Below are 25317 nucleotides of genomic sequence, written 5' to 3' on the forward strand. Positions count from 1 at the left end.
ATCTCGTCAAAATACAAGGCCCAGCTCAGATTATAAGCTGAAAGCAAGAATTGTGAGGTTAGATTTTTGTTTTGTTTTTTTAATTGGACATGAACGCCCACAAAGAATCGAAATGTGTCAGTCCTACACACAGGCTATAAAAACAAAAAACAAACGCACTGGTTTGTATTTCCGCCTAGAAATGTCCACAAGGAATGACTGATCCTGCACTGACATCTACTGGTCAGAGATGTGAACTGCAACATTATTGGTCTAAGGGTCCACTGCCGTCTTTAATCTATAGCAGGAGTATTCAATTAAAAGTCACCGAGGTCCAGTTATTAAAATTTCCTCCAAGTAAAAGGTCCGAACCGACGTCCAGCTTGTGTCTTATAGCCCTCCCCTATGTCCACATTTTCATGTGGTTTAAACAATGTTTATTGTCAGTTTTCAATGCAGGAAAAGTTTAACCGAGTGTATAGCTAACTCTTTTACCATAAATAAAAGTAGTCCCAGGCAAATAAATTTAAGTCCTTTATTTCAGATTAAAGAAAATGGGAACCTCAGAATAAAATAAATAAAAAAGTGCAAACAGAGCCAAATAACCCCTCTTTCTCTTAAATTAAAGAGGTCCTAGCCTAAAAAAATGAAGGCCTACTTTTCAAGTAAAAAAATTAACATCTTCAGATAACAATAAATAAAAAGAGGCTCTTTAAGGAAAAAAATGAAAACACACCATTGAACACCACCTTTTCTCTTTCAATTATTCTGTTTATCTTAATGAGAGAAATGGGAATGTGACTGCCCTGCCAGGAATTTAAATCTTGGTTGGAATGGAGTCAGTGCCATTCTCATGCAGATATGTAGGTGTTCATTGGTGAGCCTAGAACGGTGCTTGTTTTTGATAATGTTCATCGTGGAAAAAGCTGACTCACAGCTGTATGTCGATCCAAACATAGTCAAGGTGTGCAGTGCTACTTTGGTCAGACCAGGGAACACACTCTCAGACACATTCTGGAGCCAAAAAGTAGTAGGGTCAGTTGCCTCAAAAGTCTCTCTTAATGCAGCATTTGCTTGCAGATCAATGAGCTCAAGCTGTAGAGATCCTGCATGTGCCCACTTGAACATCTGTGTCACCTTCTTTGAAAATCCTCTGACTTCTCTGATGAGGAAAGGATTCTGGATTAGCAGGAGGAGCTGCTGACCAAGGTTGAAGTTGTTGAACCTTTTACTGAAGTTTCCAATCAGCTTGTTTATGAAGTCAACATAGAGAGAAACATCTCTCTCACCCTGAATCTGTTCCTGCAGTTTTGGGAAGTGTTCAAGCTCTCCTTCAAGATCTTCTTTGAAAATGTCCAGCTTCCTCTGGAAAGAGCGAACAGCTGTCATCAAATCAGCAACTGAATTGTTCTGGCCCTGCAGCTTTAAATTGAGCTCATTAAGATGTGATGTAATGTCAACCAAAAAGGAAACCATATCCATCTTGTGTTCATCTTGCAGAAAAAGTGAAAACTCTGCTGCTCTCTGACTCTTGACCTGCTTTAAGAAAGCTGCTATTTCTTTTCGAACAGACCAGAAACGTCCCAGTGCATTGCCTTTACTCAGCCACCTCACATTGCTGTGCAGTAGCAGGTCATTGGCATTTGCCTCAACATCTTGCAGGAATTCTCTCAGGAGGCGATGCTGAAGGGACGAGGATGCTCTGAGGAAGTTGATGAGTTTCATTACTGTGTTCATTACTTCAGCAAAATGTTCTGATAGAGCTGCACACAGAACAGTCTGATGGACGAGACAGTGATAAGCAATAAGATCTGGGTTGTCCTCTTTCATCCGGGGCACAGCCCCCCTCTCTTTTCCCACCATGGCAGGGGCACCATCTGTGGTGACAGAGACAACCTGCTTCAGATCTATGCCCCTCTTTCTCAGCATCTCTTTTATTGCTGCATATATGTCCTCTCCTCTTGTGTGTGTTTCAAGTGGTGTTACACCCAGCAGGTCCTCACAGAGCTCCTTCTTATCTTTGTGAAAAAATCTCACATACACCAAAAGCTGGGCATTATCAGTAACATCTGTAGACTCATCAATTGCCAAAGATATGCATGGTGCACTCTGAATAGCTGCATCAAGCTGTGCCAGCACATCATCTGCTAATATTTCTGACTTTCTGGTTGCTGTTGAGGCTGACATCGGGATTTGTTTGATTTTTTCACACATCTCGTCTTTTTGTTTTCCCTCAAATAATGTCTCAGCAACAGCTTTTAAGCACTCCTTCACAACTGTCCCATCACTAAAGGTTTTTTTTATGTTGCCCCAAAATCCACGATACCTTTAGAGAACATTCGTTTGCACGTTGCTGGGCTGTAAATGTATGCGTGATGAGTCGAGTAGACCTGTCGTACTGGACTTGCAGTTCAGATATTTTGCGTGCCCTCAGCTCGGACTTCAGGGGGTAATTTTGCTCAAAAGCGCTGTGCTTCGTTTCGTAGTGGCGCTTCACATTGCCACTTTTAATTAATGCCACAGTTTCGGAGCATATGAGGCAGACTGGTTTTGAACTGCTTGCCGGAAGAATGAACATAAACTTCTCCGTCCATTCCTCTTTAAAACTCCGGTTTTCCACGTCTACCTTCCTTCTTTTGGAGCAAGCCATGCTGTCTTTGACTGTCTCTTCCTCTCTGCTCTGGTGCGCTGGCCGCGCAGGGTAAACAAACGATTTGATTGGCTCAACTGAGTGAAGCTATTGTCGTATTAACTGGAGTAGCAGCGCCCGCAGTATATAGCAGCGACCGTCGGAAAAAAAATACTTCATGAAAATGATCTATTATCGTGATTTTATGGTCTTTATCGAGATTGGTCACGGGTCCGAACAGAACCATCACTCGGTCCGGATCCGGACCGCGGTCCGCCATTTGGTGATGCCTGATCTATAGGATTTCTATATTAAGTACATTATTTACTCTTGGATGGAATTCTCAAAAACTTACATAAGTTTATCTTTCGTGTGTTGGTTAGTTCTGTTTATAGGTTTAGATTTAGAATTAGACACTAAATTGACAGTAACAGGGTTTTTTTGTTTTATTTTGAATCATAAACCAGGATGAGGATTTATCATATTTTTGAGTAAAAGCAAAGTGTTCATGTTATGCCCAACGTTCACTCAACTTTATCTTATTTATTTTTGTTTTTAATTTCTTTGCCAATATGGGTTTTATGAGGTTAAACCTTCAGCTCAGGTATAAACGTTCTCTTCAGGAGCTCCTTGAGGTTTACACCCAGCGAGCTTTCTGATTTAGCAAAGATCGGTTTTGTTTGATCTGCATTTGGGAAGAAGTTGGGCTTCTTTAAACAGAACCTATTTATTCAGACTGGTTTTAATACTCAGTAATATGGTGACATTTTATTTTATTTATTTTATTCTATTCTATTTTACTCTATTGTTGATATGGTCATTTGTTTGACTCTCGTTGTCTTTTAATTCCTTTCAGTGTGTAAAAGTTAATATCCTGAGTTCTTTTTGAAAGATGGTTAGAAAACCAACCTATAATAACCAGTGTGTGCATTAATACATCGTAGTCCATAGATCAACATTTTTGAAAAGCAGGCAGAATATATATATATATATATATATATATATATATATATATGTGTGTGTGTATATAAATCACATTAAATGATTTCTAAGTAATTGTAATAATTGCATGAAATTTGTATATAATACAATAGAAAAACAGAACTTCATAGTTGAGAGGGATCGCTTTGTTTACCTATACAGAGGTGGGGTGTTTCCTGTAGTTCTTCACCAGGTTTTTTGATTCTTCATTGGAAATGTACATCAAATATTTCTGTCACAATAAACTGAGGAGAAAAAAATGTTAAACAAAAAAAATTTCATGGAATTAGAGAAACAAAAATTGTTATGATTAAAATACGTATAGACTCAGGTTTTTTTTAGAAAATGTAATGGCAACAACTGATCACAACATTTTAAAAATGGAATGATTTCTGCACTCGTTTTCATGAATGTGACATTTACTCATGAGAATAATGACATTAACCCAATTCTTATAAAGTCAAGTCTTGAAAATGTAGAATGCTAATCGCTGGCATTGAACGCTAAATCCTGACAGGAAAGACAAAGAAAATGAATTTTACGGATTTGACATCATGGAGGACGGAGGAGAGTGACATCATGGAGGCCAGAGGAGAGTGACATCATGGAGGTCAGAGGAAAGTGACATCATGGAGGACAGAGGAGAGTGACATCATGGAGGCCAGAGGAGAGTGACATCATGGAGGTCAGATGAGAGTGACATCATGGAGGACAGAGGAGAGTGACATCATGGAGGCCAGAGGAGAGTGACATCATGGAGGACAGAGGAGAGGTACATCATGGGGGTCAGAGGAGAGTGACATCATGGAGGACAGAAGAGAGTGACATCATGGAGGCCAGAGGAGAGTGACATCATGGAGGCCAGAGGAGAGTGACATCATGGAGGACAGAGGAGAGTGACATCATGGAGGCCAGAGGAGAGTGACATCATGGAGGACAGAGGAGAGTGACATCATGGAGGCCAGAGGAGAGTGACATCATGGAGGACAGAGGAGAGGTACATCATGGGGGTCAGAGGAGAGTGACATCATGGAGGACAGAGGAGAGGGACATCATGGAGGTCAGAAGAGAGTGACATCATGGAGGCCAGAGGAGAGTGACATCATGGAGGACAGAGGAGAGGTACATCATGGGGGTCAGAGGAGAGTGACATCATGGAGGCCAGAGGAGAGTGACATCATGGAGGTCAGAGGAGGGTGACATCATGGAGGACAGAGGAGAGTGACATCATGGCGGTCAGAGGAGAGTGACATCATGGAGGACAGAGGAGAGTGACATCATGGAGGTCAGAGGAGAGTGACATCATGGAGGCCAGAGGAGAGTGACATCATGGAGGTCAGAGGAGAGTGACATCATGGAGGTCAGAGGAGAGTGACATCATGGAGGTCAGAGGAGAGTGACATCATGGAGGACAGAGGAGAGTGACATCATGGAGGTCAGAGGAGAGTGACATCATGGAGGCCAGAGGAGAGTGACATCATGGAGGTCAGAGGAGAGTGACATCATGGACAGAGGAGAGTGACATCATGGAGGTCAGAGGAGAGTTACATCATGGACAGAGGAGAGTGACATCATGGAGGCCAGAGGAGAGTGACATCATGGGGGTCAGAGGAGAGTGACATCATGGAGGCCAGAGGAGAGTGACATCATGGAGGACAGAGGAGAGTGACATCATGGAGGTCAGAGGAGAGTGACATCATGAGGTCAGAGGAGAGTGACATCATGGAGGTAAGAGGAGAGTGACATCATGAGGTCAGAGGAGAGTGACATCATGGAGGTAAGAGGAGAGTGACATCATGGAGCACCCAAGCCCACTGCTGGACACTAAAACAGCCTCCATGGTTGTGACGGTCAGCGTGTGTCAGAGTGTCGGAGAGGGAAGGAGACATTTTGGTGGAGACACAGCAGACGGATAAAGTTCAAGTTTTATCTGTTTATTAAAAGTCTAAATGAAGTATTTGAGCAGGGACGGTGAAAAGGCTCAGTGGACAGACAGTATGAAAGGAGGGAAAGCCCCAGGACCGGACAGTACTCCTATTGAAATCTACAAGAACTTCAAAGACGTGCTGTTTGGTTCCTTAAGTGGTTCTTGGCACATGTCCAATAGAGAGGGGGGAGAAAGCCTTCGATAGGCTCGAGCACAAATACCTATTCGAGGTGCTGAAACGTTTTGGGATTGGCAGCTGTGTTCTAGAGTGGCTTAAAATCTTATACCACGACTCAACAGCTTCAGGAATGACCAGCTATATGGTATCCAAACAGTTCTCTCTGTCCAGGGGAACCAGACAGGGGTGTCCTTCGTCTCCCCATCTTTGTGTGATGGCCATCGAACCCTTAGCCATTGCACTTAGAAGCAATTACTGGTATCAAAGTTAATGACATTGAGAATAAAATTGGATTATTTGCCGACGATGTAGTTATTTTTTTTGGACAGACTTGAATCAATCTATACCTATCTTACTAACTTTAATAGGAACGTATGGCAGCTTCTCAGGCTATAAGCTCAATGCTTTTAAATCTACAATTCTCTTTCTGAGAAAACCTGAGAGACTGAATCCTCCACTACGTACTCCTTTTAGGAATATTATGGACAGCTTTACATACCTTGGAGTTAAAATCACACCTACAATAGAACCCATTATACCAACTAAGTACAACCCGGTGATTGAGTCTATTAACAGATGGAAATCTTTGCCACTTTCAATGATAGGACGTATTAATGTTCTGAAGATGAAGACTCTCCCTAAGTTCCTGTACCTTTTTCAATCCATCCCACTCGCTTCCCCCTGATCATTTCTTTGACAAAATGAAAAAAACTTTTTTGTGGAATTTTATTTGGAACAAGAGACGCTCAAGACTGCGCATGACTCGGTTGTACTTGCCGTATGACAGAGGCGGGTTAAAACCCCCCTTCCTCCAGGGATACTATTGGGCTCGCCCAACTAAGAGCAGCCTCATATTGGTTTGGCCATCAGTCGCCGCTGGTAAAAAATCTGGTATTGAGCCTAAACACTTTTTTCAAGTATCTTCAGATAAGAAGCTTCATAACGAAGACACAGAACTCTGTAAATTCTCCCTGAACCAATGTGGAGCAGCTGGATTCGTTTCAAAGTGCGATCAGATGATCATAGGTGCAGCAAAAGAATCTTCCGATGACAAGAGATTGGCATGGTGTTCAGACCTTCATGAAGAGATAACTGTAGAAGAGTGGCAGGACGTGTGTTTCCAATGCCAGGTGCCAACCATAAATACAAGCTTTAAACTCCTCCAGTACAAATGGTTGAGGAGAATGTACTACACTCCAGAATTATTGCATCGCACATGCCCCGATACACCAGATACTTGTGTCGGATGTGGTATCCATATAGGTCATTTGTTTCATTGCCTCTGGGAGTGCACCCTCCTTCTAGATTTCTGGAAAGAGGTTATCACGATTGTATCCATATTTATTAAGGAGCGGCTTCCACTCCGTCCCAAGCTTCGTATTTTTTGGATGTACACTTAGTAGCAGCCGTAAGAAGTTGGTCATATTCGGTCTTCTTGAAGCTAAACATAAAATCATGGAAGTCTGTTCATAGGCCAAGCAAACGGGATTTGGATTGAGGAGCTACTGCAATGCATTAGAAAAGCTTCCATGTGCTATTAATGGAAAATAGAACACATTTGTAAAGATTTTGGGGGCCTCATTGATGGAGTTTCTTGAGGGGGATGATTTCATGATGGCTTTGTAGTCTGTTGTTCTTGTTTTATTTTGTCACTTTTTGTTTTGTTAACTCATTACAATAGGGGGATACTTGCATGGGGGATATAACCGATGTCCATATGGATGCGTGGATGCTCGTAAAATGTGTTATTCTTTACTTTTCTTAGGAAAACATGATGTAACGGTCATCAAACCAGCAATATGCCACTAATATGTGTATTTTTTTTACTCCTTCGAGTGCCTTATTACACTTATTGATGTGCCTACTGATGTGTTTTGTTTTGTATTGTAACTCAAAGAGACAATAAAAACATTTGTCATAAAAAAAGAAAAAGAAAAGACTCAGTGGACTTTGTGTTTTATCTTCAGTCACTGGAGTTGAAAACGGAGACGAGGAGGTCGACTGTCTGCGGCAGCAGAGCGTCCAGAGCGCATGGCGGGTCCAGAGCATCCACAGTGCAGCCTTACACACGGCTGTCACCGCTCTATCTATCTATATATATACAAAATGCTTACTCTGACATTACACTGATTGTGACAAGGTGCGTAACAATCAGTTCTATCCAGCACTCTGTATCATTTGAAGGTGAAAGTTTGACATCTGATCATATCGCAGCATTCAGTAGTAATGTCTCAATAAAAAGAAACATCAAGGACACTGCAGGCTGGCTGTTTAGGATTATAATCCTCCACCGCACCATCTGCTCCGCCGGGTAACCCAAAATGTCTCCAAAACGTGCTGCGCGAGGTTCGAAGTTGGCGTACCGGTACGCACACTCTCCCGAAAAAGTGCACTTGTTTAGATCACGAACTTTGGAGTGGCGTACGCATCTTTCTGGACCCGTTTTGTGCTTCAGCAACCTTCATAAACGAACCCCCAGATGCAGTAAATTGTCCCGATGACTGTTATTCTTCCATTAATCCACCAGATGGAGCCATTTAGTGGAAAATTAAGGTTAACTTTTTTTCTTTTTTTTTTTGTAGTTAAGAGGCCATGAGAAGAGAAAAAAAAAAAGACTGAATATTTGTCTCAGGGACAGTTTGAATCGAAGCATTTAGTAATTTTAACCAGAGTTCCTTCAACTAAATAATTTACCTTGTAAATAATTGAATATATGAAAAAAAACAACAACTTGAGTTTTGGGATGAATTCTACTTGTGAGAGTGGTTTTAAAGCAAAAGGATTTGTGCTTTTACATTACCACCTGTATGTGGCCCCTAATCTAAAAGGAGTGAGACTGAATGTGAGACCTGTAATCAGATTACTGAAATAAAGGAAAAAATACTTGGAACGACTCTCGCTCCCGTTAAAGTGAATTTATCTCACAAATTGACAGAAATGACTGTAAATACAACTCCAAGGTTAACACATAAGCGCAAAATAATTCTGGGACATGTAAGCACACAATTACAAACGTTCTCTGGATTTTTACCAGTAATAAAACTACGTTCTGCAACTTTGCCAGTCAACCCATTTGCTTTGATAAAATCGTTTAAAACTGCACACCCACTGACACATAATACAGCATTTACATCCACACTACAATCAATACGGGCACAAACTGCAAGTTTTAAAATCACAAACCTGAAATAAATGAATCAATGAATATAGAACTGAATGAAACGGTCTCAGGAGAAGAGGAGGCGCCCCTTGTGGATAAACTAGGTCACTGTAAATGATGTCAACACTTACTTCTGTAGTCACATTATTGAACCAAATAAGTTGAGAGAGTATCATTAAATGATTTAGTATGGAAGAAATGTAGGAATCAGAAATAATCAATGCTCAATCTTTATCAGAGCTACAAGTAATAAGGATTACATTTAGATTATAAACTAAAATCCTGTCATTTATTTGTTAGGGTTAATATGGTCAGTTTCTGGATTTCATTCCTTTGAATGTATCTGCAAAGGTTTGCAGGTTTTGTGATAAACTGTTTCAGTCTTTTTGTTGTTGAATTCTGATAATTCGTGAAAAAGATTAAAAAAAAAATACATTTCAAAATGTTGATTTATTCCTGTCAAATCTGAGAAGAAAAACACTCCACCATGTTGGAGAGAGCAGAGGAAAGCTCAAAACCAAAAGTGATTAAAAAAGTTTAAAGACAGTAAAAAGGGAATGAAAACAGGGAAGGTCATGCACAGTTTATTAAAAAAAATATATTGTAGTCTTAATTATATGAGGATCCTTCGGGACAAAAATCCCTTTAATTGTCATTTCCTGCAGCGATTGAACGTTCAGTTGAGAAAAATAATCGATCTTGGAGATATAATCCTCAAAAAAAGTGGATCTGCTCTTGAATCTGTTTGTAACCAGATTGTGATCACTGATTTAGATCTCGTTTCTTCCTCTGCATCTGTAATATAAGAGTTTCTGGACTCACGAGCACCCCCTAGCATGAAGCAGATGAACTGCCCGCCTCACCTGCTCTAGGTACACTGTAACCTGCAGAGTGCTGCTCTCTGCTGCCATCTACTGGCCACAAAGACACATTGGGTGCTGTAGCTCCCCGTGAGATAGCCATAGCACTCCCAAGAAATAGGATTAAAAAAAAAAGTGGTTTAATGTGTGAAAACTGACGGCATGATTTCTTTGCCGCCGCGCTATATCGCCTGCAAACTTTAACTGATTTGAACTGTTTGAATATCAAAACGTGCAGCTTGTTTATGAGATGACTGTCACACTGTGTGCTTTTTGTGTCTTTAACTCTTTCCAAATAAATCACAAAAAACTAGAGAAAAAATGTTCCATACAAAGCAGATGGGAGAGGCACCTCCTGAAGACCTAAGTAGATCAAAGCAGGAGAAAATCTTTGATCTTAAATCTTCATGGCAAGAGACGCTGATCTCCTTTGATCTGCTATAATTTCAGCACTAGAACCATGGAGACGCTGAGCTCAAAGGAGATCAGCATCATTCAACCTTCAGTATTCACACTTTGCATTTTCTTCAGGAAATGCAAACCTCTAGTTTACATTTGTGTGAATATTGTGGTGACCTTTGTGGACTGAGGGGGCACAAGGGATTGTGGGACATGCTTCCTGGGGCTTTGTTTATGTGTTGTTATGGTTACGTGTGGTTGTTCCACCTTTTAGTTATTGTCGGTTATCGTTCCCATTCTTATATCTTTGTTGAATGTGTGAGCTGTGGAAAAAACCAACAGCTCATTTCTCTGTGTGAAAACAGGTCTTCTAAATCACACAATCCAGAGAAAGATGAAAAAGCAACACCCCAGGAGGTTATAATGAGCCTATGCAGTGTGTGCAAGTGGCCAGCAGGAGGTGCTGTTTCATTGGGTTACAATGAGCTGCTGCAGTATACAGGAGCGGCCATCTAAAACATCTGACACACATACATAGACACACAAATGCTCACACACAGGCTTGCAGTACAAATATATGACTGGCTCATCTATATATACAGATATGTACTGCTCATACATATTTATACATACACACATCAACAAATTAATTCACATTCAGTCATCAGTGTATACAGTTCCATCCATGAATACGTTTTGTATTTCCATATTTATTGTAGCTTAAGGGTTTTCCCAGATCTCTGAATAGTAATGTGAATGTGGTATTAGTCTGTGTCACTTCAATGTCTGACATGCATAACAAATATCATTGATAGAAAAGCTGAATAACATTAGTCCTTCATCAATCCAATTTCATAATTAACATGTCATGATTTTTTGTGTCAAATCCTGTCTTTAACGCCACGGATATCCTGATTATTAATTCCCTATTGTCCCTGGAGTTGGTAACAGAGTAATTTGTCTGTCTGAGAATTTCTAGAGATTTTAGAGAATTCTCATGATATCAGTAACCTTATTTTTATATTTCTGAGCTATTTTCCCCGCTTCTTTAGTTGTGTTCTGTAAATTCTCAGTACAAATACAGAGACATTTCAAAATGTATAATTATATGATTATTCAAATCTAATAATGTGACATCGTTATTGTCCCATCAAAACTGGAATTCAAAACATGTATTCTGGTGATATCAGTCCCCCAACCCAAAAAGCTTTAAAATGTATTTCAATTGTTTAGATATTGAGTTCTGACAAAGTCAAACAGCCTCATGAGAAACAGGTTCACTTTGGGGTATAAAACAACAACTAAATTTGGTAGAACTTAACATTTCCTGGTATTTTACACAGACTATCCTTGCAGTACCACATGTAGCCACAAAGGGGCAGTGTTGAGTTTAGAAGAGGGAAGCCTCTGCCATGAAAATCGTACTTATCAAATAAATCCGTTTCTGGATCGTGAGCACAACAGAAACTCGTCCTTGACGGTCTTTAAACAAATTTAGGTTCAATTAAATTAGTTGTTTGATTTAAACAAGAGAAACACTTCAGCAGGCAGTTTAACAAACGTCAGCATTCAAAAGAGGCAAAAAGCACAAGGAGAACGTTGCCTTGCCATTATCATTGGAAGTGTTAAAATACTGGACTGCTGTTGGTGACGGAATAAAGAAGCAGGGGATTTTCTCCCTGAAACAGTGAAACGTCTAGTTTTTCGCTGCTCTTTTCCATGTTTTCAGGGCAATGATAGAATAAACGAGCGCGCCGCTAAAAGCTAAGTTCCCTAGAAAGCCGCAGATTCCGGTAATTATTTAGACGCGTCGCCTTCTGTGCAAAGAACGGCGTCCCTGCAGGCGCCAGATCGGTCGCGAGCAGGTTTGTGTCCTCGGGCAGACGTCACATCGTAAACTATTTATCCGCGAGCTGCCCGCAAGTAGCCTAGCGTTAGCGCTGATGTAGAAACCTGTTAAAAGTTGTAAACACGAGAAGTTTGAAACACATGAATCATCTAAATTGTGATTTTAGCCCCGAATTAAACTAACAGGGATGGGCACATGCAGCATGCCAGGTGGGAACTAGCGTCTAACATTTGGCTATTGTTTTTCTCCGAAGAGGAACTCAATCCCTTCGGTGGTGAGTTAGCCATGAGCAGCTTGTAACGGGACGATTCTCAACACAAACATGCTTTATATTGCTGATAAATGATCAAGAATGTAACTCCCATAAAACGCTGCAATTAGCTTGTAACATTTGACAGAACATTTCCTGTCTCCTCTAATTAGCAACCAAACCCAGTGATAGCGTACTAATCTTACATAAGACAAATCAACAGATAAGTCTTTAATTGGCATGAAAGGGCAGTAGCGTGAAACGTGACCTTTCCCAAACTCTGTTAGCACAGAGCTGCTAATTACTGCCAAGATCCGGAATACAGTATCGTGACGCATGAAGGTTTATGGGATTCAGGGGACTAGAGATAGGTCCTTATGAACAATCTGTGAAGCAAAAAATGCATGAAGTGGATGTTAATTTTGAAAAAAATAAAATAAAATATGAGAGGAGATCAAAAGGTGACAGGTGGGCGAGCTTGACGGGGAAACACAACCAACCAACAATAGAATTACTTTTGTTGACATTTTGAAGAACGAACGCCGATCACCTCGGCTCACAGTATAAAAACCGGATCCCTTTGTCAAAAACTCCGCAAGCTGACACTAAGCAAACTCTGCACAGGTGTTCAGTTGATTCGAGGACAGCGAGGCGGCGCACGTCGATAATCCCCATCAACCTCCGCAGAAGGAATATAAACTGTTCACTCAAAATCCAATTATCCCCATTATTGTCACTGGCTGATGCCTGTTAATGATGCATGAAATGGGTGAATGCTTCTGGAGGTCAGGGCGCGATGGCGGGCAGGCGCCACCAGATGGCGAAAGAGCCCCGTGGAAGCTTCTAAGAGTCTGGGCCTAGGCAGGCGGAGGCTTTAATGATGTGCTGAGCACAAAAATTAAATGGAGAAGGAGAGTGTCACCCAGGATAATTAGCTTTCATTAAACTACACGTTGGGAATTCAAATAATTAGTCTTACTTGAGGAGGGGAATTGCTGGAAGTTTTAATTTGACTTCAGCATTCAGAGGCAATTAAAATGAGTTGGATTGTGTGCTTTATATTTAGCACGAATGTAGCTTCTATTTATTTGGTCTGACCCGTCTTGGTCACTAGCTTAGCATCTGGTACACTGATTATCTTAATGGCCTATTTTTGACAACTTCCTAAGAAGAAGTTGCTGATAGTTGCCAAGTCCAGCTATTTATCGCAATTTAACTTGACGTCAACACCATTTTCTTTGCTCAAAATGTGACGGTAAACTACTTTTTTCCGGCAAAATTAACGGGAAAAGAAGCGAGACGTCGAGCATGCTAAGCATCTGCTGCTAATGTGAGCTATCTGTAGCAGTTTAGTGATGCATTGCAGTCTTTTCAGAGAACTGACGGCTATATTGAGCCAATTTTTACTTTCTTTACCGGATGTTGAGCAACTTTGTCCAACAAAACCTGTCAGAGAAGTGATGGGAAGTCAAAATACTTACATTGGGACTTTGCTGCTAACTTGAGCTATTTGTTGCTAACTTTATCTCGACGTTGGACAACAGTTCATCTATGTCATTAATCTTAATTTTTCTTTCTACCATGTGAGCTAATCCTCGCTAAATTCAGCTGTCGATGTCGTCCAGGGGTCGCGTCGACAGCTCTTCCTGCCGCGCCGCTACCGCAACAATCGCTTTCAACCGCCCGCTCTTCCGAAGCGACCGCTTACTTGTCAGCGTGTAAACAAAACCCTTGTCAAAAATCACCCTCTCCAATGTCTCCTTAATAAGGTTTCTACAGACGCGCGGCTTGTTGTTTTTAAGGTTGAGCCCAGAGAGAGCTTTTACAAGTCATAAACATCACTGATGACTTATTACAGCCCGGGAATGAAATGCCCCCGTCTCCTGGGTTTCATAGCCGGGGGGGTGGTGGTGGTGGTGGTGGTGGAGGTGGAGGGGGCCCTGGCTTTCTAACATCAAAGTGAAGGCAGGACCATTTTTATTGTGAGATGCTGATGACGAATTAAAAGGGAGCGAAGGAAGAGTGCAGCGAAAGGTTGAGCTGTAAACAACAGGACTGACTTGGAGGGAAACGCCGAGAGCAGATCGAGGTCGAACCTCCATAGTCTGAGAAGAAGCGCTCGACCTCGCGGGCCACGCCCCCTCACGGCAGGAACACTTCTGTGAAGCGACGATTCAACTGCACAGCATATTGTGCAAACTGCTTCAGTAGTAAAAGAGAAAGAAAAAAGTTTCCGTGCCGCGACGTTGGACCGGTTTCAACTGAAGGAGCTGACCGCTTTGAGCGATGCGTTCAGGTGCATCATGCAAATCCGCCCTACTGTACGAGCTGCGGGGCTCGTACAGTAGTGAGGTTACAAGCTGAATATGATTGAAATATGACTGATTGTCATTAGTGAGCAGGAACGTTGTGTGCAGCACAAGGCAGTGCCGAAGCCTCAGCAGTGTGGCACCGACACGGTTTGCACGGCCCAACCTAACTTGTTTCCAGAGGGAGCTGGTCCAAGACGTCATTTACTGCCGAACGTCCTTCTTGTTCTTATATGGCCTTTAGAGGCAATCAGGTGAAACCCCTGCAACCTATGTGACCAAAAGTGAATTTGTCTTTTATTTAAGCGCACAAAGTCATTTTCGGAAAGATTTTTTATTTCTTTTTAACTCTTGGCTAAAAAGGGCTTACAAAAAAGACACAACTAAAATGGGGGCCAAATACAACTTTAAAAAGCCCTAAAATGAGTAGAATTTCTAACTGGTAAAAGCTTATAAATAGAGGTAAAACACACAGAACTACTTAAAAAGAGCCAAAGCGTTTAAAACAGCCAAAATGAAAAAAAATTTCTAGAAAATATTTTAAAAGCTGGAAAAAGAAGGATGAAAACTCTAAAAACAGCTGAAAATGTAATTAAATGTGAACTATCCGGAATTGTACTTGAATCTTCATAAATGCAACATAAGCTAGTTTAAATCTATATATCAAAACTTAAAAAGCTCAGTCAGCCTCATTCTAAAGGTTAAATGTTTTGCGGCTCCAGTTAGATTTGGCTTGTGATCAGGCTTTCTGCAGAGAGCAGCAATGTGGTCTATATTTAGCCCAAATGTAGTCCTTGGAATTAGGTTGTTATTGGACCATCTAATGTTGTCCAAATTTAGCCCAAATGTAGTCGTTGAAGTTGGGGTGTCATTGAACCGTCCAATGAACTTAGTTTTGGTCCCTTAAAGTCTTGATCTTGATTCAGTCTTGGTCTTGGTATGCTCTGCTCTTGGTCTTGACTGGGTCTCTGCCCCTTAAAGTCTTAGTCTTGATTTGTTCTTGGTCTTAGGATGCTCTGGTCTTGGTCTTGTCATGGTATGAAGATGCTCTGGTTTTGGTCCTGACTCATCCTTGGTCACTTAAAGTCTTGGTCTTGGGATGCTTTAGCCTTGGTTTGGACCTGATCTTGGTCCTTTAACGTCTGTCTTGATTCGATACTCTGGTCTTTGTCTTGACTCCTTAAAGTCGTGGTCTTGTCATGGTCTTAAGATACTCTGGTCTTGGTTTTGACGAGGCCTTGGTCCCTTAATATTTTGGTCTTGTCTTGGGATGTTCTGGTCTTGGTCTTGACTTGGCCCCTTTAAAATCTTGGTCTTAATTTGGTCTTCTGCCCCTTGGTCTCAGATCCTCAAAGTCTTGATTGCTCTTAGCCTTGGGAGGTTCCGGTCTCGGTTTTGATTTGGCCTTGGATTACGCGGTCTTGACTAAAACACCAGCATTTTCATCGAAAGCTCCAAGCAGCTGCTAATTTGCAAAGAGCGTGGGCGTTTTCAAGCTGCACAAAAAGTCGCCTCCACACTTCCATACCAAAATGAAGGAAGCTGTGCAGAGGCTTTAATTTAATATCAGTGAGAAACACTTATTTAGGCTTTTCGAATGTGTTAAAGGAAAAAAAAAAAAAAAAAAAAAGTGCCTGGCCTACTTTCCAGTTTGTGCTGACCACAGGCTTTCCAGTTGTTGGCCGGATTTAATGTCACGTGCGGTTTAACCCAGCTGAGCCACCAGGAAGCCCGCAGGCCTTCCTTTTTATGACTCACATGTGACTCGGCTGATTTGATTTTATTCGCTAAAACGCGCAGATAAAAAAAATCGGAGCGGATCTCCGATCGCAGCTGCTTCTCCGTGACGATCAAGGTGTGTACGGAAGCTCTGGAGCCATGCGTCATGTCCAGCGTGAAAAAAATGGAGCTTGTGTGAGTTTTCCGCGAGAGGATGGCAAGCCAAATTCATTCAAAAGTGTATTAAAGCATGTTTTTTTTTTTTTTCTTTCTCTTGAAAATCATAACGAATCACCCAATTACACAGTCTGAGACATCTGGACACTTCAGATTAGCACTAGTAATATTTTTAGACATGCGCGCGCGCGCACACACACACACACACCAATAGAGGTGCTCAATGCTCACGCATGACCTCTTCTTCACAGCGTGCCACTCGGAGGAGGTTCACATTGGAAAATGTGACACCAAATCCTATTTTGCAGAGTAAAGAAAATGCGGATGCTGGTGCAGCCGCTCCTGTCTGTGTGTGTGTGTGTGTGTGTGTGTGTGTGTGTGTGTGTGTGTGTGTGTGTGTGTGTGTGTGTGTGTGTGTGTGTGTGTGTGTGTGTGTGTGTGTAAAACCTACATACTTCATCATCCGAGAAATCGTTAAGGTCACCCAAACCATGGAGTATCTCCAATGAAAAGGTTTTAGTTGCTTCAAGAAAACAGGAAAAACACGAGTTTTAATTATTTATGGGAGGGATTCTTCATCATTCTGTATTTTTTTTGGAGCCCCTATACGGTCTTTAGGAGTAAGTGTCTTAATCTGGTGCCACACTAAGAGTTTCCCTGGAAGGTTGGTTGTGAGTCTTATACGCACAATTATACATAAATCTGATTTCAAAGTCGTATTTCTCTTATAAATGAACCTCCAGCTGTGATGAAGTATTTACTTTTGAGCTCTAAAACAGTGTTGTGGCCAAGACCACTGAACTCCAGAGCAAGTCAAGACTGAGAGCAGAGCATCAGAAGACCAAGAGAAATCCAAGACGTTATGGGACCCAGGGTGTGTTCTAATTTCCTCTGTTTGGTCCGGACCAGAGTCTCTTCAGGGTTTCGTTTGGGCAACAAGAACACGACCACAAACTCTGAACTGGCACCCTCTGGTCCCCTGTAAAACGCTAGGTCTCTATCCGTTTACACGCTATCTTTCGAGTGGGCGGGGTGAGGGGATTTTGCGTATTCAACAAACAAAGCTGGAAACTGAAAAATATCTTGCGTTCAGACGTGGGGTCGTGAGGAAGAAGTAGTGAGGAAGACTCTCATCGACGTCTGGTCTAAAGACTAAATATCGCGGTTGTTTGTGGCGACCCATTAGCCACGAGCTAACTAGCCTAGCCACCACGGGGGATAAAGCGCCGGTACTTCCTCTTTCAGTCTGGACCAATCAATGAGCAGAGTTTCTTCTTCACTTCCTCTCTGGTCTGGTGTTTAATTTCAGGCGACAGCGCCCCCAAACCAGCAGCTGGTGTAATTGCGTGACATTTTCCAGGCGGTTTGATCCGGTCTGTGAAAGACCCCCCCCCCCCCAAGACCAAAACCTTAAAAATGTGTCCAAAGACCCTCGACTACTACACCAGCTCCGAGAAACACTGTCAGGTTTGGAAACACATCTTCAAGCTACAAATATATAAAGGAATCCATTTTAAATGCATTTTTTCCGTTAAAATTGAACAAAAAAAAAATGAAAGTTTGAAATATTTGTGCAGAATCCACCTTGATCGATTCCTCTTCACAACGATAGTGTTCATATTTGCAAGCTGAGCCTGGTTGTCTTTCATGTGAGACGCGAGAAAGCGTCTATAAAAGGAAAAAGCGCCAACCGAGCACACCGGGTGGTGATTGGGGAGGGGGGGGCGGCGCCGGGGATTACAGATTACAGACCGGGGAGGAGGAACAAGCACATCGCTGCCTGGCTGAGCCCCACGCGGGATCTGAAACGACCCGCCGCGTCGCGCGCCCCAGCCCGTCTTTGTTTGGACACTTCTGAGCCGCTATGAAATTGAGATAACGTGATTAATTCTCCCCCGTCTGCAATTACGTGCTGCGACATGAAATTGTTAATTATCATTCGAGAGAGGCAAATTATACTGGAGGGGTGTGCGCTTCTATATGTCTGTGTGTGTGTGTGTGTGTCCTCCGGGGCCGTGGAGGTTATTTTCTGACAATAATCTGTCACACACACACACACTGCTGATTACCTGCAGGAGGAATAACGGATGCGTGGGTCTCATATTTTGAAAAAGCCGAGGGCTTACTCAGCTGGAATCAGTTTGCGTTCAGCCACTCGAATCAAAACCACATGATCCAATATGAATCCCTCGTTCCGATACGAATACGGTTCGAAGACTCGCCCCGACCACACGTTGCCGTGAGCGTTCTTCACAAGTGACCCCGCCGGCCTGCCGACCATTTCTGTGGTGGAAAGCTGACAAAACAAACAAATTGACGCGGTTGTGATTCATGCCATTGAACCGCGTCGACCTGGGGGAAACTGGAAACCAACTAAAGACGATGTTTTGTTGTAAAGCACGTCTTCTTCATGAGTTAATACCAACAAGGAAACATCTGGTCGGTTCCAGATGTACAATCCGAGTCACGTAACATCTGGACGTGAAGGTTTTTTTTCTATTTTTTTTTTCAAAAAGTCTCCGAAAGTCCAATGAGAGCAACCTCCGTCTGTTTGACAAACTGCATGGATCTTGTAATTCCAATTTGAACCACTAGAGGTTGCTGGAACACGAGATAGACTTTCCTGTAGTATTGCGGGTAACCTTCGCTTTATAATCTTACTTTATATAGATTTTCTTTTGAAATTCTGGCCTTACGTAGTTACGTGGTCTTGACTACAACACTACTTCTAACACCGGTGTTTTGGATTCACCGGTTTCCCTGTTAACTGGTGACCAATAAGTGGTAAACGCACCCAACATAAATCTGTAACATAAACAATATTACCATGTTTTAAACTTACAATTTCTTTACAATCTATATGATTTAAAGACAAAAACTAATTGTGGAATATGTGCGAGAAAACGCAAAAAAAAAAAAATAGCTCTACTCATAGAAGAGGAGCAGTCAAAAGCGAGCATGTACACTTTTTATTTTTAACGTTTTTTTTATTCATTCTTTAATTTAGGCAGGTGATATTCAAACATTTTGTGCAATCACATACATAACCACTATCACCTATAGCTGATTAAAATGCCTGAAAAGGGGTAGGAAGAAGTAAACTTATCAAATCATACCCCTTTTCCAATATTTAATGGTATCTAATATAGACATATATATATCGGTATCGACGAAATACAGACGTTTCAGCCTGAAACTGTTCATTTTGTGGAGCTGATTAAGATTTGATATCACCATGTTGTACCAGTTGCACGTTTCCGTCACTCGATACGATGAAAGGGGTTAAATTCAAGCGGGTTTTCCCCGGGCGCGGACCTTTGCGCTGTGAAACAAGATGTTTAGATGCGATAGCACCGCCACGCCTCCACTCACTCTCAAGGGGATTAGAAACCGCTCCACTAATTCAGTGGAGTAATAAAGGATTTCCAGATTAACCGGGATTAAGCACTTAAACGTTTTAAGTCTTGAAGAAGGTGAGAGAAAACTGTTTTTTTTTTGTTGTTTTTTTACACAGATCCCCGAGGGTCCAACCATTCAGAAACTGCCACTTAAGAATAAGAAGCATTAGCCACCTGTGAACGCCGCGGATTCCCGTCGCCTGTGCAGGCGAGCGCACCTGAGCAGATTCAAGGGAGCGCTTGTTTTCACAGCCCTTCCCCGCCTTATTTGACAGCGAGCGGCGTACCGCGCCGTCGCACCGTACGAGTGTCCGCAAGCCAGTCTATTAGCTTCAGACGCTTCCACGCTTCGCCGAAACCGCCGTTGCTTTTTCACAAATGCTTCTCAGCTGGAATTTTTACTCTCATTTCCTCGTCATTAATATCCAAGTTTAATTCCACCCGAAATCCCCCCCCCCCCCCGCCTTTTCTTGCGTGTGGAGAAAGTTTTCAGGCTTCTTTTACAAGAAAGGGGGGGGGGGGGGGGGGGGGGGGGGAAAAAAAAAGGGGGGGATATAGCAGGCCAAGCCAAGTTTAACGCTACATTCAGCACGCCCAGCTGCAACTTTTCATCGCTTGCAGTTGGAAAGCGAAATTTCCTCCTCTTGGCCCGGTGAAACCACTTAACCGACCCTTCCAGTTCCACCAGTCGTGCAGAACGGCGCGCTCTCAAAAAGCGGATCCAATTAGGGACCATTTGCTTTCACGACACGTGTTTGGATTCAGCCAGCGAGGGCTGGCTGGCGGCTCGGGCACAGACCCGGAAAACTGTGTCACATCCTCGTCCCAAAACCCAAGAGATTTTCCCAGCGTGATCGCGCTTGTTGCGGCCGGCAAAGGCATGCGTCGGCGTGGCTAACCCAGATTAGCTTCAGCGCAGGTCACGCCGTGTCAAAAAGGCTTTAAACCCGGGACGCGATCATTAAGCAGAGAGAAGAAGAAGGGGGTGGGGTGGGGGAGGGGGGGGTGGAGTCTTTGCTTGTAGAGGATGAAGAAGGTTTAAAACAGAAACGGTAATTAAAATTTGAGCGTCGGGCTGGTTAGCGGCAGATCTGTTGAAGTGGATTCTCGCTCTGCATCAAATCATGAGGGCAGATCTCAGACGGGGGGGGGGGGGGGATGGGTACTTGCTTTGAAAAGACGAGCTCCTCATTTCAAAAGGCTGCCAATTCGTATCTTTCTTCAAAAGACGTGTATTTTGCTTCCCTATGTAAAAGCAAAGTGAAAAAAATAAAAATAAATTCAATAAAATTATCGGAATATTCTGTCCAAAGAGCCAATATCTTTAAAACAACGTTAACATGTCATCTTGATAAATTTAAAAAACAAAAGTAGTGTTTTGTAGCAGCTATGTCAGCCAAAAAATGTAATCTGTTTGACTATCTTCTTCAATGAAAGCTTGAAAACAAGGGACAACACTGGTGGCCGGAACTGGAAGTCGTGCAACTCTTACATAGCGTTCTTCACAGCAGTGCTAAAACTGTGAAATAAAAACTGTACTTTGTCGCGTTGCACGGGGCCCCAAATTAAAAGCCATGGCGGGACTTAACAGTGCAGCAAGTATGTCATTATACTCCGGGGAAATATTCGGCAGTGTCACCGGCGACTCCTCGGAGGACATCAGCGGTCTGGAGACGGTGGTTATGTCTAATGAGAGCGGCGTCACCCGAAAACAAGTGGCTGCAGGTGAAGACGGACAACCATGAACACACGCCCTTCGGAGCGTTACCTATTCATTAGTCGCACGACGCTCCGGCAGCGGTTGTAGGAAAACAGCAGCAAACAGGAGCCGACAGATGGAAAAATGTGTTGTTGGTTTTTTTTGTTGTTTTTTGTTTTTGCGTTCTGCTCCAGTGTGTGTAATTTCATTGTCTTCCTGTCCAGAAATGGCCTACGGGGGGAGGGAAAACACACAGTAATATGAAACCCAGAAGTTACTCTCGGCCAACAACAAGCTTCGTGATGCGGTTGATTATCTATACCGCTCACCTCCGAGTGACATGAATATGTGTGTGTGTGTGTGTGTGTGTGTGTATGTGTGTGTGTGTGTGTGTGTGTGTGTGTGTGTGTGTGGCAAACAAATAAAAGAAAATCCTCAAATGGGAGCCGTTGTTTGAAGGGGTTTTATTGAGAGGAAGAAAGCCTCCGTCGGCTCGATCTCGAGGGGTTTAGCGTCAAATCCCGGACACGACGCCTATTTTCAGTAGGAAGTGTTGAATAACGTGCTATCAGTGAGCTGCGTGACAGCGACGCCGTCGCCGCTCCTCCAACTTGTTCCGTTTGAGGACTTTGGGCGTAAACTTCGAGGTCAAGTGTTTTCCCCCCCCCGGAAGAGACGTTCGGGCGGCAATCCTTCCTCATCCAGCCATCGACACTTCGCGTACGCTGTGGAAACACGCTTCTTCTCCAGCTAAAAACGAGCCCGCTTCGCCACTTTCAAAGAGGATTTTTTTTTTTAAAAATTTGTCCTCCCCGGGGGCAAAAGTGTGACATTCGGCTCCTTTAAATAGCACAAAGTTCAATATGTTTTAATGAGCGTGTCGAGCAGCGCCGCACGGGCGGGGGGGGGGGGGGGGGACCCGCATTTCCGATGATTCTCAGTTTGGCGGAAACGGGCGTTAGCATTGGCGCTAACTCAGAGAAGTTTTGACATGAGTTTGGCTTCGGTTAAGGCCCCCGCCCCTTTCTCCCCCCCACCACTGGACGCCAAACAAGATCGATTCATGTTGACTCGGGAGGTTTGCACCGGTGAGCGTTTTTGTTTGAAAATAACGCAGGACTTTATCGGAGCGACGGTAACTTCTGCTGCGTGGTAGAGGCAGAAAAAATGTTCCTTTTATTCACATCAGGTCTCTGGAGTCAGCAGCTTCCAAGACATCATTATTAATTGACCTAACCTCCCAGAAACCGGGGGGAAAAAAGAAATCTACAAATAATGTCTCCCGGGGAGGTGCGATGTGCCTCTTTTTGACTTTTTTCTGGGATGAACCCGGTGAAATATTCATCAGTGACGTGAAACCCGCTGTAACAAATGACTCAATGATTTCAGTTATAAGGAAATATACATACTTAGACGACTAGAAAAGTGACACAAAAAAGGAGCAGTAAAACCCCTGAGAAGAAGCAAAGTGCTTTGTAAAACTCGAATATTTCATATCAAACAAGAACATTGCGTAATTTTTAACTTAAAATAAAAAATAAAAAAAATCACATGGTCTCAGATGACGGCTTGATCTCAAATTGACAGGCTCTTAAAAATAGCTTGCTGGGATTAAATATAAATCAGCTTTTTTTTTTTTCTGAGCAGATACATACGAGCAGCTTTTCGCTGCTTTGTTCCACGTTTTTTTTTAACATAAGATGAAGGAAAAACTTGCAGCATCATACTGGAAGATGTCACCCGGCGCTTGTCACCCCGTCTCCCCTCCGCCGCCGCTCCCGAGTTTCCCCGGGAAAAATAAATAAATAAGAACAGAAGGAGGCGAAAAAAAAAACAAAACAGGAGTGACAGCTTTATTATACCAAGACACAATTGTTCAGGAGACACCGGACGGAACAACGGGGGCCAACATGCATAATTGATAAGCGCGCCGTTGTTTTAAGCGCCCGGGCCTATGCATATTTTACAGAAATATCCAGTGAATATGTTATGTATAGGACTTGTACCAAGATTGGACAAAAGGAATCAACATCCCAGAAACTGATGTGAACTTCCCGCCGCCGAGGCGCACGACTCCCCCTGCCAGAGTGCTCGCGTTGCTCGGGGACCGGAAAGGCTAATGTGGCCATCACGCTGACTGTGCAGTTCAAAGGCTTTTCCCGGACTATCGTCACACGCCAGACACACTCCGGAGGGAACCGGAAGCGATCCGTCACGTCTCGGGTCCTGCTGACGCGCGGCGCGCTATTGAAGCTAACGTGGTGGAACTATACGGCAACTATACGCACACAGATTCACGGCGTGGTAATGAGGAAGTGATAAAAAAAAAAAAAAAAAACTGAATTCAAGCAAGTAATTTCTCATATATAGGATTAGAGGTCAATGGTTCCCAGCATTTTTTTTTTCTGTTGGACTCCGCTCGTCTTTGGTTTGCTAGAACTTTACAGTGAAACCAAACATTTGCTAATTTACTACCAAATACGCTACCAATCCATTTTTGCTACTTCAATTCAAGATAAAAGCTTTTTTCCCCACAAACAGTACTTTGGAGTTGGGTTCTTATTTGAAGAAATACATCAACATTATTGAAGAGGGAGAACGTTCATCTCGTAAGTGTTAGCCGCTAATGGATAACTCAACACGTAGCTCGTCACTAAAGTACTTGCTTGCAACTTTTACAAAAAATTCATATAAATTAAAAAAATATACAATAGGATGGGGATTGGATTACTGTTTGGATAAATACATTGACATTAATAAAAGTAGAAAGTGGGCAGGTTTTTAAGTATTAGCCGCTAATGGCTAACTCACCACGAAACATGTCATCGAAGTACTTTCCTGCTACTTTTACAAAATGATCTTTTTTTAGGCATATGATTTGGATCAGATTACTGTTTGGAGAATAACATTGATATCAATAAAAGTAAAGCATGTACATCTTTAAATCATTAGCCGCTAATGGCTAACTCACCAAGTAGCGTGTCAATGAAGAACTTTCCTTCTATTTTTATATTGTGTTTTTTTTTTTCAGCAATATAATTTGTATTGAATTTCTTTGGCGAAAAACTTTGGCATAATAAAATAAGAGAATGTGCAGATTTTAAGTGTTAGCCGCTAATAGCTACCTTAGCACCTAGAATGTCATCTGAGCCTTTTGATTCATTGTTGCTGCTTCTCTCAAAAAAGTGAAGTTGCTGTTAGGCTGTTCTCATTAACAACCTCACAAATGTTGCGCTGCTGCTTACAGAAATATATTAAGAGGGAGAATGGTCAAACGTTAGCAGCTAACAGCTAACCTAACACCGAGCAAGATATAGGAATATCTTCCTATTTTTAGTATGACTTTCAAAGCCAAACAATGGATTAGTTCCTCTTTCAGACTCCTTTAATAATGGAGTGAGAAAAATGTTGTGAATGTTAGCGAATTGCTAACTCGCTGCTTCAAAATTTGCTTCTTCTTCTTTTCGGTTTTAACGTGCAGTTTGAGTCCATAAAGTTTCATTACCGCCATCTGCTGGTTCTATCTACATTGTTTATCACCACTCTTGTCGTCCCTGGTGACCATTTCCCTCTCTCTCTCTCTCTCTCTCTCTTATCAGCTTTTTCATCCCTGATGACTGATTCCCGCTCTTCCCCAATTGACATTCGTGAAGTTGCACTACTGCCATCTGCTGGTTCCAGCTAGTACATAACATTCCCACAGCTCCAAAGAAAAGAAAAAAAAGAAGAACAAGAAAGAAAGAAGAAAGAAACTTCTATCCAGCGTTAGCAGCCAGTGGCTAACCTGACCCCAGCATTTCGTT

The sequence above is a fragment of the Lipophrys pholis genome (assembly GCF_963383615.2).
Source record: "Lipophrys pholis genome assembly, chromosome: 23".
In the NCBI taxonomy this organism is placed as follows: domain Eukaryota; kingdom Metazoa; phylum Chordata; class Actinopteri; order Blenniiformes; family Blenniidae; genus Lipophrys; species Lipophrys pholis.